This window comes from Eptatretus burgeri, chromosome 7 (genome assembly GCF_056783735.1).
Source record: "Eptatretus burgeri isolate ZD-2024b chromosome 7, Ebu_testis_v1, whole genome shotgun sequence".
Taxonomy (NCBI): Eukaryota; Metazoa; Chordata; class Myxini; order Myxiniformes; family Myxinidae; genus Eptatretus; species Eptatretus burgeri.
The window spans coordinates 34,667,403-34,681,499 of record NC_140967.1 but is presented as its reverse complement, the minus strand read 5'-3'; positions in this window follow the sequence as shown (position 1 = coordinate 34,681,499).

The following is a 14,097-nucleotide window of genomic DNA, read 5'->3' as shown; positions in this document are numbered from 1 at the left end:
GGGGACCAACACACACCTCATAACCATCCCTATCAGTTCCAGTCGATGCATTGAAATCCCCCAAGACTAGAAGTGTATCTCGTCTGGGGCACTGATCAACCACAGACTCGAGTGTGGCGTAGAATGCATCCTTCACGGTAAGATCACTCGCCTCAGTCGGAGCATAAATAGAGACCAGGGAAATGACACCTAAGGAGTGACGAATCCTTAATCTCATAATACGCTCGTTGACCGGTGTTACCTCAATTATCATTGGGGTCAGCTTATTGGACACAGCTACAGCAACTCCTTGGGTATGGTAACCATCAGAGCGACCAGACCAATAGTAGGTGTAACCACCCACCATTATCTCGCCGCAATCCGGTCTCCGAACCTCAGAGAGAGCTGCAATCCCGATGTCCAAACGCTTGAGCTCAGATGATAACAGAGACAGGTGATCATCCTCTCTTAGGGATAGGACATTCCAGGCACCCACCCGAAGGGACCGCCTCAGGTTAACCCAAGGAGACCGCCGTCTGGTGGACGACACCTCAGCACCACTCCGACACACTCTCCCGCAATCTGACCCAGGGATGTTTACCCCGTGCTTTCCTTCCTATCAAATATTGGGGGTCCAGAAGTCTTTGCCCCAATCACATCATCCGGTGAGCTGCCCTACGAAGGGAATCTGCACAGGAGGTACTCCCACGGAGTGGGTTTTCAGATTTTTTTGCGTTTTTGCGTTTTGCGGAATGAAGCGTTTTACGGTGGCTGGAGTGCAAATCCTGCCACCAACCTCCTAATAAGAAGTAACCCAACTGCAGGAGGACGTCCGCAGACACAGTTGGGCACTAGATATGGATGGCCGTTGGCTCACAAGGAGCTCCTCCGCCCTTTGACAGGTTTTGTTTTTAATCCTGCTGGGTGTCCATATCCAAACACCCTCCTCACCAGAAAACCTGGTGGGGGAGACGGTTTAGTCGCCGACAACCCGACAATTACATTACTGATTACAATATACAAATACATATATTGCTTTAAAATTATTTGGATCAGACTTCACTGCAATGCTAAATAAAAATATTATTAGACTAGTCTTTTAAAAACGATAAATGTATAAACAGGCGAGCATTGGGGTGGCTTTGACACCATCTCTGGTTAGTACACATTCTAGGATCATTGTACAGCGAGGTGACAGTCGGTAAAATGACAACATACTGACAGTGAGGCAGTGATGTGACGGAGAAAAAAATGCAAGAGAATGAACAAACAGAAAAACAGGAGAGGGGAGAGGAAGCAGTAACCTGCAGGTGAGAGACTTGGGGTTGGGTAACGTAAATAGTTGGAAGGTGAGGTGTGGTAGAAGCTCGATCATGGTTATGGGTTGAGGATGACCTTACATGGTGCTGCTTTATCTGTTTTAAGTTACTTAGATTTTAGGATTTGACCTTCTGAAACCGAAGCTAATCTCAAGAGAATTGTCACAAAATGATTGTATATGCATAAAAAACAACAGGTAACTCACTGGAGACTTTTCAAGGAATAGAGGCAATCTCGCAGTCTCACCAAGTTTGGGCAACCAACATGTGGTGCCAGCCCACATTTTGTGGTTAACCTTTAAATTGTGCTCAGTGGTAAAAGGATGTGCCACCAGGGTTATCATTCCAAGCCGTGAAAAAGATGTACCAGCAGGGTTATCACTCCAAGCCGTGAAAAGGATGTGCCAGCAGGGTTATCACTCCAAGCCGTGAAAAAGATGTACCAGCAGGGTTATCACTCCAAGCCGTGAAAAAGATGTACCAGCAGGGTTATCACTCCAAGCCGTGAAAAGGATGTGCCAGCAGGGTTATCACTCCAAGCCGTGAAAAGGATGTTCCACCAGGGTTATCACTCCAAGCCGTGAAAAGGATGTGCCAGCAGGGTTATCACTCCAAGCCGTGAAAAGGATGTGCCAGCAGGGTTATCACTCCAAGCTGTGAAAAAGATGCACCAGCAGGGTTATCACTCCAAGCCGTGAAAAAGATGTACCAGCAGGGTTATCACTCCAAGCCGTGAAAAAGATGTGCCAGCAGGGTTATCACTCCAAGCCGTGAAAAAGATGTACCAGCAGGGTTATCACTCCAAGCCGTGAAAAGGATGTTCCACCAGGGTTATCACTCCAAGCCGTGAAAAAGATGTACCAGCAGGGTTATCACTCCAAGCCGTGAAAAGGATGTTCCACCAGGGTTATCACTCCAAGCCGTGAAAAGGATGTGCCAGCAGGGTTATCACTCCAAGCCGTGAAAAAGATGTACCAGCAGGGTTATCACTCCAAGCCGTGAAAAGGATGTACCAGCAGGGTTATCACTCCAAGCCGTGAAAAAGATGTACCAGCAGGGTTATCACTCCAAGCCGTGAAAAGGATGTGCCAGCAGGGTTATCACTCCAAGCCGTGAAAAGGATGTTCCACCAGGGTTATCACTCCAAGCCGTGAAAAGGATGTACCAGCAGGGTTATCACTCCAAGCCGTGAAAAAGATGTACCAGCAGGGTTATCACTCCAAGCCGTGAAAAAGATGTACCAGCAGGGTGTCACTCCAAGCCGTGAAAAAGATGTATCAGCAGGGTTATCACTCCAAGCCGTGAAAAAGATGTACCAGCAGGGTTATCATTCCAAGCCGTGAAAAGGATGTGCCAGCAGGGTTATCACTCCAAGCCGTGAAAAAGATGTGCCAGCAGGGTTATCATTCCAAGCCGTGAAAAGGATGTTCCACCAGGGTTATCACTCCAAGCCGTGAAAAGGATGTGCCAGCAGGGTTATCACTCCAAGCCGTGAAAAGGATGTGCCAGCAGGGTTATCACTCCAAGCCGTGAAAAGGATGTTCCACCAGGGTTATCACTCCAAGCCGTGAAAAGGATGTGCCAGCAGGGTTATCACTCCAAGCCGTGAAAAATATGTACCAGCAGGGTTATCACTCCAAGCCGTGAAAAAGATGTACCAGCAGGGTTATCACTCCAAGCCGTGAAAAAGATGTACCAGCAGGGTTATCACTCCAAGCCGTGAAAAGGATGTTCCACCAGGGTTATCACTCCAAGCCGTGAAAAGGATGTGCCAGCAGGGTTATCACTCCAAGCCGTGAAAAAGATGTACCAGCAGGGTTATCACTCCAAGCCGTGAAAAGGATGTGCCAGCAGGGTTATCACTCCAAGCCGTGAAAAAGATGTACCAGCAGGGTTATCACTCCAAGCCGTGAAAAAGATGTACCCGCAGGGTTATCACTCCAAGCCGTGAAAAGGATGTGCCAGCAGGGTTATCACTCCAAGCCGTGAAAAGGATGTGCCAGCAGGGTTATCACTCCAAGCCGTGAAAAAGATGCACCAGCAGGGTTATCACTCCAAGCCGTGAAAAAGATGTACCAGCAGGGTTATCACTCCAAGCCGTGAAAAAGATGTACCAGCAGGGTTATCACTCCAAGCCGTGAAAAGGATGTTCCACCAGGGTTATCACTCCAAGCCGTGAAAAGGATGTACCAGCAGGGTTATCACTCCAAGCCGTGAAAAAGATGTACCAGCAGGGTTATCACTCCAAGCCGTGAAAAAGATGTGCCAGCAGGGTTATCACTCCAAGCCGTGAAAAAGATGCACCAGCAGGGTTATCACTCCAAGCCGTGAAAAGGATGTTCCACCAGGGTTATCACTCCAAGCCGTGAAAAGGATGTGCCAGCAGGGTTATCACTCCAAGCCGTGAAAAAGATGCACCAGCAGGGTTATCACTCCAAGCCGTGAAAAAGATGTACCAGCAGGGTTATCACTCCAAGCCGTGAAAAAGATGTACCAGCAGGGTTATCACTCCAAGCCGTGAAAAGGATGTTCCACCAGGGTTATCACTCCAAGCCGTGAAAAAGATGTACCAGCAGGGTTATCACTCCAAGCCGTGAAAAAGATGTACCAGCAGGGTTATCACTCCAAGCCGTGAAAAAGATGTACCAGCAGGGTTATCACTCCAAGCCGTGAAAAAGATGTACCAGCAGGGTTATCACTCCAAGCCGTGAAAAAGATGTACCAGCAGGGTTATCATTCCAAGCCGTGAAAAAGATGTACCAGCAGGGTTATCACTCCAAGCCGTGAAAAGGATGTGCCAGCAGGGTTATCACTCCAAGCCGTGAAAAGGATGTGCCAGCAGGGTTATCACTCCAAGCCGTGAAAAGGATGTTCCACCAGGGTTATCACTCCAAGCCGTGAAAAGGATGTGCCAGCAGGGTTATCACTCCAAGCCGTGAAAAGGATGTGCCAGCAGGGTTATCACTCCAAGCTGTGAAAAAGATGCACCAGCAGGGTTATCACTCCAAGCCGTGAAAAAGATGTACCAGCAGGGTTATCACTCCAAGCCGTGAAAAAGATGTGCCAGCAGGGTTATCACTCCAAGCCGTGAAAAAGATGTACCAGCAGGGTTATCACTCCAAGCCGTGAAAAGGATGTTCCACCAGGGTTATCACTCCAAGCCGTGAAAAAGATGTACCAGCAGGGTTATCACTCCAAGCCGTGAAAAGGATGTTCCACCAGGGTTATCACTCCAAGCCGTGAAAAGGATGTGCCAGCAGGGTTATCACTCCAAGCCGTGAAAAAGATGTACCAGCAGGGTTATCACTCCAAGCCGTGAAAAGGATGTACCAGCAGGGTTATCACTCCAAGCCGTGAAAAAGATGTACCAGCAGGGTTATCACTCCAAGCCGTGAAAAGGATGTGCCAGCAGGGTTATCACTCCAAGCCGTGAAAAGGATGTTCCACCAGGGTTATCACTCCAAGCCGTGAAAAGGATGTACCAGCAGGGTTATCACTCCAAGCCGTGAAAAAGATGTACCAGCAGGGTTATCACTCCAAGCCGTGAAAAAGATGTACCAGCAGGGTGTCACTCCAAGCCGTGAAAAAGATGTATCAGCAGGGTTATCACTCCAAGCCGTGAAAAAGATGTACCAGCAGGGTTATCATTCCAAGCCGTGAAAAGGATGTGCCAGCAGGGTTATCACTCCAAGCCGTGAAAAAGATGTGCCAGCAGGGTTATCATTCCAAGCCGTGAAAAGGATGTTCCACCAGGGTTATCACTCCAAGCCGTGAAAAGGATGTGCCAGCAGGGTTATCACTCCAAGCCGTGAAAAGGATGTGCCAGCAGGGTTATCACTCCAAGCCGTGAAAAGGATGTTCCACCAGGGTTATCACTCCAAGCCGTGAAAAGGATGTGCCAGCAGGGTTATCACTCCAAGCCGTGAAAAATATGTACCAGCAGGGTTATCACTCCAAGCCGTGAAAAAGATGTACCAGCAGGGTTATCACTCCAAGCCGTGAAAAAGATGTACCAGCAGGGTTATCACTCCAAGCCGTGAAAAGGATGTTCCACCAGGGTTATCACTCCAAGCCGTGAAAAGGATGTGCCAGCAGGGTTATCACTCCAAGCCGTGAAAAAGATGTACCAGCAGGGTTATCACTCCAAGCCGTGAAAAGGATGTGCCAGCAGGGTTATCACTCCAAGCCGTGAAAAAGATGTACCAGCAGGGTTATCACTCCAAGCCGTGAAAAAGATGTACCCGCAGGGTTATCACTCCAAGCCGTGAAAAGGATGTGCCAGCAGGGTTATCACTCCAAGCCGTGAAAAGGATGTGCCAGCAGGGTTATCACTCCAAGCCGTGAAAAAGATGCACCAGCAGGGTTATCACTCCAAGCCGTGAAAAAGATGTACCAGCAGGGTTATCACTCCAAGCCGTGAAAAAGATGTACCAGCAGGGTTATCACTCCAAGCCGTGAAAAGGATGTTCCACCAGGGTTATCACTCCAAGCCGTGAAAAGGATGTACCAGCAGGGTTATCACTCCAAGCCGTGAAAAAGATGTACCAGCAGGGTTATCACTCCAAGCCGTGAAAAAGATGTGCCAGCAGGGTTATCACTCCAAGCCGTGAAAAAGATGCACCAGCAGGGTTATCACTCCAAGCCGTGAAAAGGATGTTCCACCAGGGTTATCACTCCAAGCCGTGAAAAGGATGTGCCAGCAGGGTTATCACTCCAAGCCGTGAAAAAGATGCACCAGCAGGGTTATCACTCCAAGCCGTGAAAAAGATGTACCAGCAGGGTTATCACTCCAAGCCGTGAAAAAGATGTACCAGCAGGGTTATCACTCCAAGCCGTGAAAAGGATGTTCCACCAGGGTTATCACTCCAAGCCGTGAAAAAGATGTACCAGCAGGGTTATCACTCCAAGCCGTGAAAAAGATGTACCAGCAGGGTTATCACTCCAAGCCGTGAAAAAGATGTACCAGCAGGGTTATCACTCCAAGCCGTGAAAAAGATGTACCAGCAGGGTTATCACTCCAAGCCGTGAAAAAGATGTACCAGCAGGGTTATCATTCCAAGCCGTGAAAAAGATGTACCAGCAGGGTTATCACTCCAAGCCGTGAAAAGGATGTGCCAGCAGGGTTATCACTCCAAGCCGTGAAAAGGATGTGCCAGCAGGGTTATCACTCCAAGCCGTGAAAAGGATGTGCCAGCAGGGTTATCACTCCAAGCCGTGAAAAGGATGTTCCACCAGGGTTATCACTCCAAGCCGTGAAAAGGATGTACCAGCAGGGTTATCACTCCAAGCCGTGAAAAAGATGTACCAGCAGGGTTATCACTCCAAGCCGTGAAAAAGATGTACCAGCAGGGTTATCACTCCAAGCCGTGAAAAAGATGTATCAGCAGGGTTATCACTCCAAGCCGTGAAAAAGATGTACCAGCAGGGTTATCATTCCAAGCCGTGAAAAGGATGTGCCAGCAGGGTTATCACTCCAAGCCGTGAAAAAGATGTACCAGCAGGGTTATCACTCCAAGCCGTGAAAAAGATGTACCAGCAGGGTTATCACTCCAAGCCGTGAAAAGGATGTTCCACCAGGGTTATCACTCCAAGCCGTGAAAAAGATGTACCAGCAGGGTTATCACTCCAAGCCGTGAAAAAGATGTACCAGCAGGGTTATCACTCCAAGCCGTGAAAAGATGTACCAGCAGGGTTATCACTCCAAGCCGTGAAAAAGATGTACCAGCAGGGTTATCACTCCAAGCCGTGAAAAAGATGTACCAGCAGGGTTATCATTCCAAGCCGTGAAAAAGATGTACCAGCAGGGTTATCACTCCAAGCCGTGAAAAGGATGTGCCAGCAGGGTTATCACTCCAAGCCGTGAAAAGGATGTGCCAGCAGGGTTATCACTCCAAGCCGTGAAAAGGATGTGCCAGCAGGGTTATCACTCCAAGCCGTGAAAAGGATGTTCCACCAGGGTTATCACTCCAAGCCGTGAAAAGGATGTACCAGCAGGGTTATCACTCCAAGCCGTGAAAAAGATGTACCAGCAGTGTTATCACTCCAAGCCGTGAAAAAGATGTACCAGCAGGGTTATCACTCCAAGCCGTGAAAAAGATGTATCAGCAGGGTTATCACTCCAAGCCGTGAAAAAGATGTACTAGCAGGGTTATCATTCCAAGCCGTGAAAAGGATGTGCCAGCAGGGTTATCACTCCAAGCCGTGAAAAAGATGTGCCAGCAGGGTTATCATTCCAAGCCGTGAAAAGGATGTTCCACCAGGGTTATCACTCCAAGCCGTGAAAAGGATGTGCCAGCAGGGTTATCACTCCAAGCCGTGAAAAGGATGTGCCAGCAGGGTTATCACTCCAAACCGTGAAAAGGATGTTCCACCAGGGTTATCACTCCAAGCCGTGAAAAGGATGTGCCAGCAGGGTTATCACTCCAAGCCGTGAAAAAGATGTACCAGCAGGGTTATCACTCCAAGCCGTGAAAAAGATGTACCAGCAGGGTTATCATTCCAAGCCGTGAAAAGGATGTGCCAGCAGGGTTATCACTCCAAGCCATGAAAAGGATGTGCCAGCAGGGTTATCACTCCAAGCCGTGAAAAGGATGTTCCACCAGGGTTATCACTCCAAGCCGTGAAAAGGATGTGCCAGCAGGGTTATCACTCCAAGCCGTGAAAAGGATGTGCCAGCAGGGTTATCACTCCAAGCCGTGAAAAGGATGTTCCACCAGGGTTATCACTCCAAGCCGTGAAAAGGATGTGCCAGCAGGGTTATCACTCCAAGCCGTGAAAAGGATGTACCAGCAGGGTTATCACTCCAAGCCGTGAAAAGGATGTGCCAGCAGGGTTATCACTCCAAGCCGTGAAAAGGATGTGCCAGCAGGGTTATCACTCCAAGCCGTGAAAAGGATGTGCCAGCAGGGTTATCACTCCAAGCCGTGAAAAGGATGTTCCACCAGGGTTATCACTCCAAGCCGTGAAAAGGATGTACCAGCAGGGTTATCACTCCAAGCCGTGAAAAAGATGTACCAGCAGGGTTATCACTCCAAGCCGTGAAAAAGATGTACCAGCAGGGTTATCACTCCAAGCCGTGAAAAAGATGTATCAGCAGGGTTATCACTCCAAGCCGTGAAAAAGATGTACTAGCAGGGTTATCATTCCAAGCCGTGAAAAGGATGTGCCAGCAGGGTTATCACTCCAAGCCGTGAAAAAGATGTACCAGCAGGGTTATCACTCCAAGCCGTGAAAAAGATGTACCAGCAGGGTTATCACTCCAAGCCGTGAAAAGGATGTTCCACCAGGGTTATCACTCCAAGCCGTGAAAAAGATGTACCAGCAGGGTTATCACTCCAAGCCGTGAAAAAGATGTACCAGCAGGGTTATCACTCCAAGCCGTGAAAAAGATGTACCAGCAGGGTTATCACTCCAAGCCGTGAAAAAGATGTACCAGCAGGGTTATCACTCCAAGCCGTGAAAAAGATGTACCAGCAGGGTTATCATTCCAAGCCGTGAAAAAGATGTACCAGCAGGGTTATCACTCCAAGCCGTGAAAAGGATGTGCCAGCAGGGTTATCACTCCAAGCCGTGAAAAGGATGTGCCAGCAGGGTTATCACTCCAAGCCGTGAAAAGGATGTGCCAGCAGGGTTATCACTCCAAGCCGTGAAAAGGATGTTCCACCAGGGTTATCACTCCAAGCCGTGAAAAGGATGTACCAGCAGGGTTATCACTCCAAGCCGTGAAAAAGATGTACCAGCAGGGTTATCACTCCAAGCCGTGAAAAAGATGTACCAGCAGGGTTATCACTCCAAGCCGTGAAAAAGATGTATCAGCAGGGTTATCACTCCAAGCCGTGAAAAAGATGTACTAGCAGGGTTATCATTCCAAGCCGTGAAAAGGATGTGCCAGCAGGGTTATCACTCCAAGCCGTGAAAAAGATGTGCCAGCAGGGTTATCATTCCAAGCCGTGAAAAGGATGTTCCACCAGGGTTATCACTCCAAGCCGTGAAAAGGATGTGCCAGCAGGGTTATCACTCCAAGCCGTGAAAAGGATGTGCCAGCAGGGTTATCACTCCAAACCGTGAAAAGGATGTTCCACCAGGGTTATCACTCCAAGCCGTGAAAAGGATGTGCCAGCAGGGTTATCACTCCAAGCCGTGAAAAAGATGTACCAGCAGGGTTATCACTCCAAGCCGTGAAAAAGATGTACCAGCAGGGTTATCATTCCAAGCCGTGAAAAGGATGTGCCAGCGGGGTTATCACTCCAAGCCATGAAAAGGATGTGCCAGCAGGGTTATCACTCCAAGCCGTGAAAAGGATGTTCCACCAGGGTTATCACTCCAAGCCGTGAAAAGGATGTGCCAGCAGGGTTATAACTCCAAGCCGTGAAAAGGATGTGCCAGCAGGGTTATCACTCCAAGCCGTGAAAAGGATGTTCCACCAGGGTTATCACTCCAAGCCGTGAAAAGGATGTGCCAGCAGGGTTATCACTCCAAGCCGTGAAAAGGATGTGCCAGCAGGGTTATCACTCCAAGCCGTGAAAAGGATGTTCCACCAGGGTTATCATTCCAAGCCGTGAAAAAGATGTACCACCAGGGTTATCATTCCAAGCCGTGAAAAGGATGTGCCAGCAGGGTTATCACTCCAAGCCGTGAAAAAGATGTACCAGCAGGGTTATCACTCCAAGCCGTGAAAAAGATGTACCAGCAGGGTTATCATTCCAAGCCGTGAAAAGGATGTGCCAGCAGGGTTATCACTCCAAGCCATGAAAAGGATGTGCCAGCAGGGTTATCACTCCAAGCCGTGAAAAGGATGTTCCACCAGGGTTATCACTCCAAGCCGTGAAAAGGATGTGCCAGCAGGGTTATCACTCCAAGCCGTGAAAAGGATGTGCCAGCAGGGTTATCACTCCAAACCGTGAAAAGGATGTTCCACCAGGGTTATCACTCCAAGCCGTGAAAAGGATGTGCCAGCAGGGTTATCACTCCAAGCCATGAAAAGGGTGTGCCAGCAGGGTTATCACTCCAAGCCGTGAAAAGGATGTTCCACCAGGGTTATCACTCCAAGCCGTGAAAAGGATGTGCCAGCAGGGTTATCACTCCAAGCCGTGAAAAAGATGTACCAGCAGGGTTATCACTCCAAGCCGTGAAAAAGATGTACCAGCAGGGTTATCACTCCAAGCCGTGAAAAAGATGTACCAGCAGGGTTATCACTCCAAGCTGTGAAAAAGATGTACCAGCAGGGTTATCACTCCAAGCCATGAAAAGGATGTGCCAGCAGGGTTATCACTCCAAGCCGTGAAAAGGATGTTCCACCAGGGTTATCACTCCAAGCCGTGAAAAGGATGTGCCAGCAGGGTTATCACTCCAAGCCGTGAAAAGGATGTGCCAGCAGGGTTATCACTCCAAGCCGTGAAAAGGATGTTCCACCAGGGTTATCACTCCAAGCCGTGAAAAGGATGTGCCAGCAGGGTTATCACTCCAAGCCGTGAAAAGGATGTGCCAGCAGGGTTATCACTCCAAGCCATGAAAAGGGTGTGCCAGCAGGGTTATCACTCCAAGCCATGAAAAGGATGTTCCACCAGGGTTATCACTCCAAGCCGTGAAAAGGATGTGCCAGCAGGGTTATCACTCCAAGCCATGAAAAGGATGTTCCACCAGGGTTATCACTCCAAGCCATGAAAAGGGTGTGCCAGCAGGGTTATCACTCCAAGCCATGAAAAGGATGTTAAACCAGGGTTATCACTCCAAGCCGTAAAAAGGATGTGCCAGCAGGGTTATCACTCCTAGCTGACGATGACTGCTGACCAGGAGACCAAAGGGCCAAGAGCAAAAAGCCCAGACGACGACGACAACTGACGCACACCAAGAGCAATGGCGACCCCTTTCTCCTCCGACAAATTCCAGCCCAACTCCAGCCGAGCTCCAGCGAACACTCAGGGTAGCCCAGCGATTCTTATCCCTCTCCCGGACGCGGTGGGGTAACCGGTCCCCTGAGGTAATCTTTTCCCTGATTGGACAGGGTTTCGTGGGGTGATATCTGTCCCCCTCTGATTGGACAGGGGGAAAACCCTGCCTTTCTGGGGCAGAGTCGGAGCTCTGAGGTGATGAGCCTCCTGATTGGACATGGTTTTGTGGGGTGATGTGCTGGCCATCCGTGATTGGACACGGGGGAACCCCCTCCTTTCCTGGGTGGAGTCGGTGTTCTGAGGCGAGGAAACCTCCGTCCACGTCCGTTGTCGAACGCACCTGGGCAATGGCATCGATGGTGCGAAGAAGTGAAGGATTGATTTGTTGGGGAGGAAGATTTAAAGATGTAAAAAGACCTGACTATAAAATAACCCGCAGCACACACATGAAATTCCCATAAAACACAGGGAGGATTCTAACCATACACATACTTATCGAAATAACTCAGCTGAGGGACTGCTGTCTGTTTGTGTGTAAATGGCTTCCAAATCCGTAACAATATTGTCCATGTAAGCAAATGTATCCTCTAAATCCTCCTCCAAGATAACGTACGTTGTCGATAACTTGCTGGAAGCTTGCAACACCATTAGTAATACCGAATGGAATCCTGTCGAACTCGTACCATCTCTGGCAAGCTTCAAATGCTGTATATGGTTTGCCTTGTGATTTTATGGGGATTTAATGATGAGCACAGCACAAATCGATTGTACTAAAAACCTGATATTTCCCAACATTTCCTTCCATTTCATCCATTCGTGGCAATGGGTAGGTGTCGAGTGGAGTGAAATGGTTGATTGTTTGTGAATAATCAATAACCAACCACCTTTTATGGTTCTCCTCGGTTGTCACGAAGACATGGAGATTCGCGAGGTTCAATGATTCTTTCGTCAAGAAGCCTCAAAGTTTCAGATTCAATAAACTTGGTATCTGCATTGGTATAACGTCTGGACTACACAGCTATTGGTTTGCAGATTGGCAAACAACGAGGATGGAGAGACTGTCCCAGTGGCAAGTCCACAAACTGTCAGAGGTGGCTTGGCTCCACCGAAGGGAATCTCGACACTTGTATGCTGCTTCAGAAAGTCTTGACACAGGATGACATCGGCGCATAAGTCTTGGAGAACGGACAGCCTAACATCACTGTAGGTGCATTCCGATAAAATGTACTCAACGATACAATATCCTCGAACATTTGAGTGCAGGAAAGTAGAATCCATGGAAACTTCACCATCAGCAGGGAACAGCTCCCACTTGTGAACTTTCACCAGTTTGTTATTCACAAAGCTTTCAGACCTTCCAGTATCTCTCAACGCATCGGCCGACAGTCTGTTTATCTGCTCTTTCACAATGACATTTGATAGGCACCTCGGTGAAGCAGCAGAGGTTATTCCAAAAGTGAGGAGAGCAGTTGATGTCAGTTTGGAGGAAGACGATTTGCATACCTTGGAGAAGTGGCCTTTCTTACCGCAGCTGTTGGACAGAGCATCTTTGGCAAAGCACTTGCTATGAGGATGCCGACTGTATTCACGGAAGAAACACTTAGCATTCACGGCTGCGGTGGTGGCTGTCATAGTAGAGGTCATTTACTCCACAGGTGCATTTGCTTCCATGGACGTTTCAAGAGCTTCTCGGGTCCCTGTAGCAGCAATAGTATTAACAGGGACAACAGGCTGCATGTATGACTCAGAGTGTTTCTGTTTGGAGGTCCAAAGTTGTCTTATGTCAGCTGATTGGAGTCCATTAATGAAAGTGTCACTTATGGAGTCATCTCTACACTGATCTTTGGACACAGCCCAGAAGTTACGATCCTTTCTTAACTGCTTGAAAGTTTGCAGGTATTGATAGAGTGTCTCTCCTGCCTCCTGTTTCTGTGTAGTGAGTAGATGTCTTGCAAATAGCTCGTTCTTGGGCTTCACACACAGGACTTAGAGAATATCAATGGCAGCATCACATTGAATTTCATCACACACTACTTTGTTGTGAATTAGTTACAACTGCCTTTACTACTCACTGCATCGTGAAAGTTGATCAACTTGTGTTCGACACAAGATGTGCCCCATGTACTGTGACTGTTGTCGAATAAAGAACTTGTCTTGTTTGTGAAGGCTTGTTTTGATCTGCATTGGCAGACGCGTAGACCAATGGATTAAGTCGTACGGAGTACCACCGTACCCCATGATAGAGTTCGTTTTCTATCACCAAATTGTGGCAGGACGAGTTTCACTGGAACAGTGGAAGAAATCCATATTAGGTTTACTGGGGGTATGCCAACCGCCACGAGAAGCAAGGAGAAGCCAATGTTTCGTCGACGATGACTTGATACCAGAAACATCAGCTAACCCTTGCTTCCCTTGGTGGTTAGTATACCTCAATCGATTTCCTCTTGATTTCATCCATTGCTTTACTTGTCCACCGATGTAAATCGACACTAGCCTTTGCCACAAAGACTACTTCTTCATTCTCCTGTTTCACTGGTATTTGGTTCAACGGCCTATTTTGTCAAACTGCTCAGAATCTGGGCCACAATTGGCTCAGTGACTTGGGATGTGGTGACTGCCTTTTTGGGGCTTGGTCATCTGAGTATGCCCTGTGAGTGGCCACAAACCCCGACAATGCAACAATATTTTGGCGACACTCTACGGTTGCAATTTAAGGGTGACTCTCCGCATGTACATTGGCCAGAAACACTGCAAACACCCTCATTCAGTCGTTATACTTTGCGTACACTCAAAACATGGTAACATTTACTGAATTCACTCTTAAAGCATCATTTCCCAGGTACTGTTTGGACTATGAATGTGAGCAAGGACCATTTCTGGGTGTGTCGATACATAAATAATGGTCAATT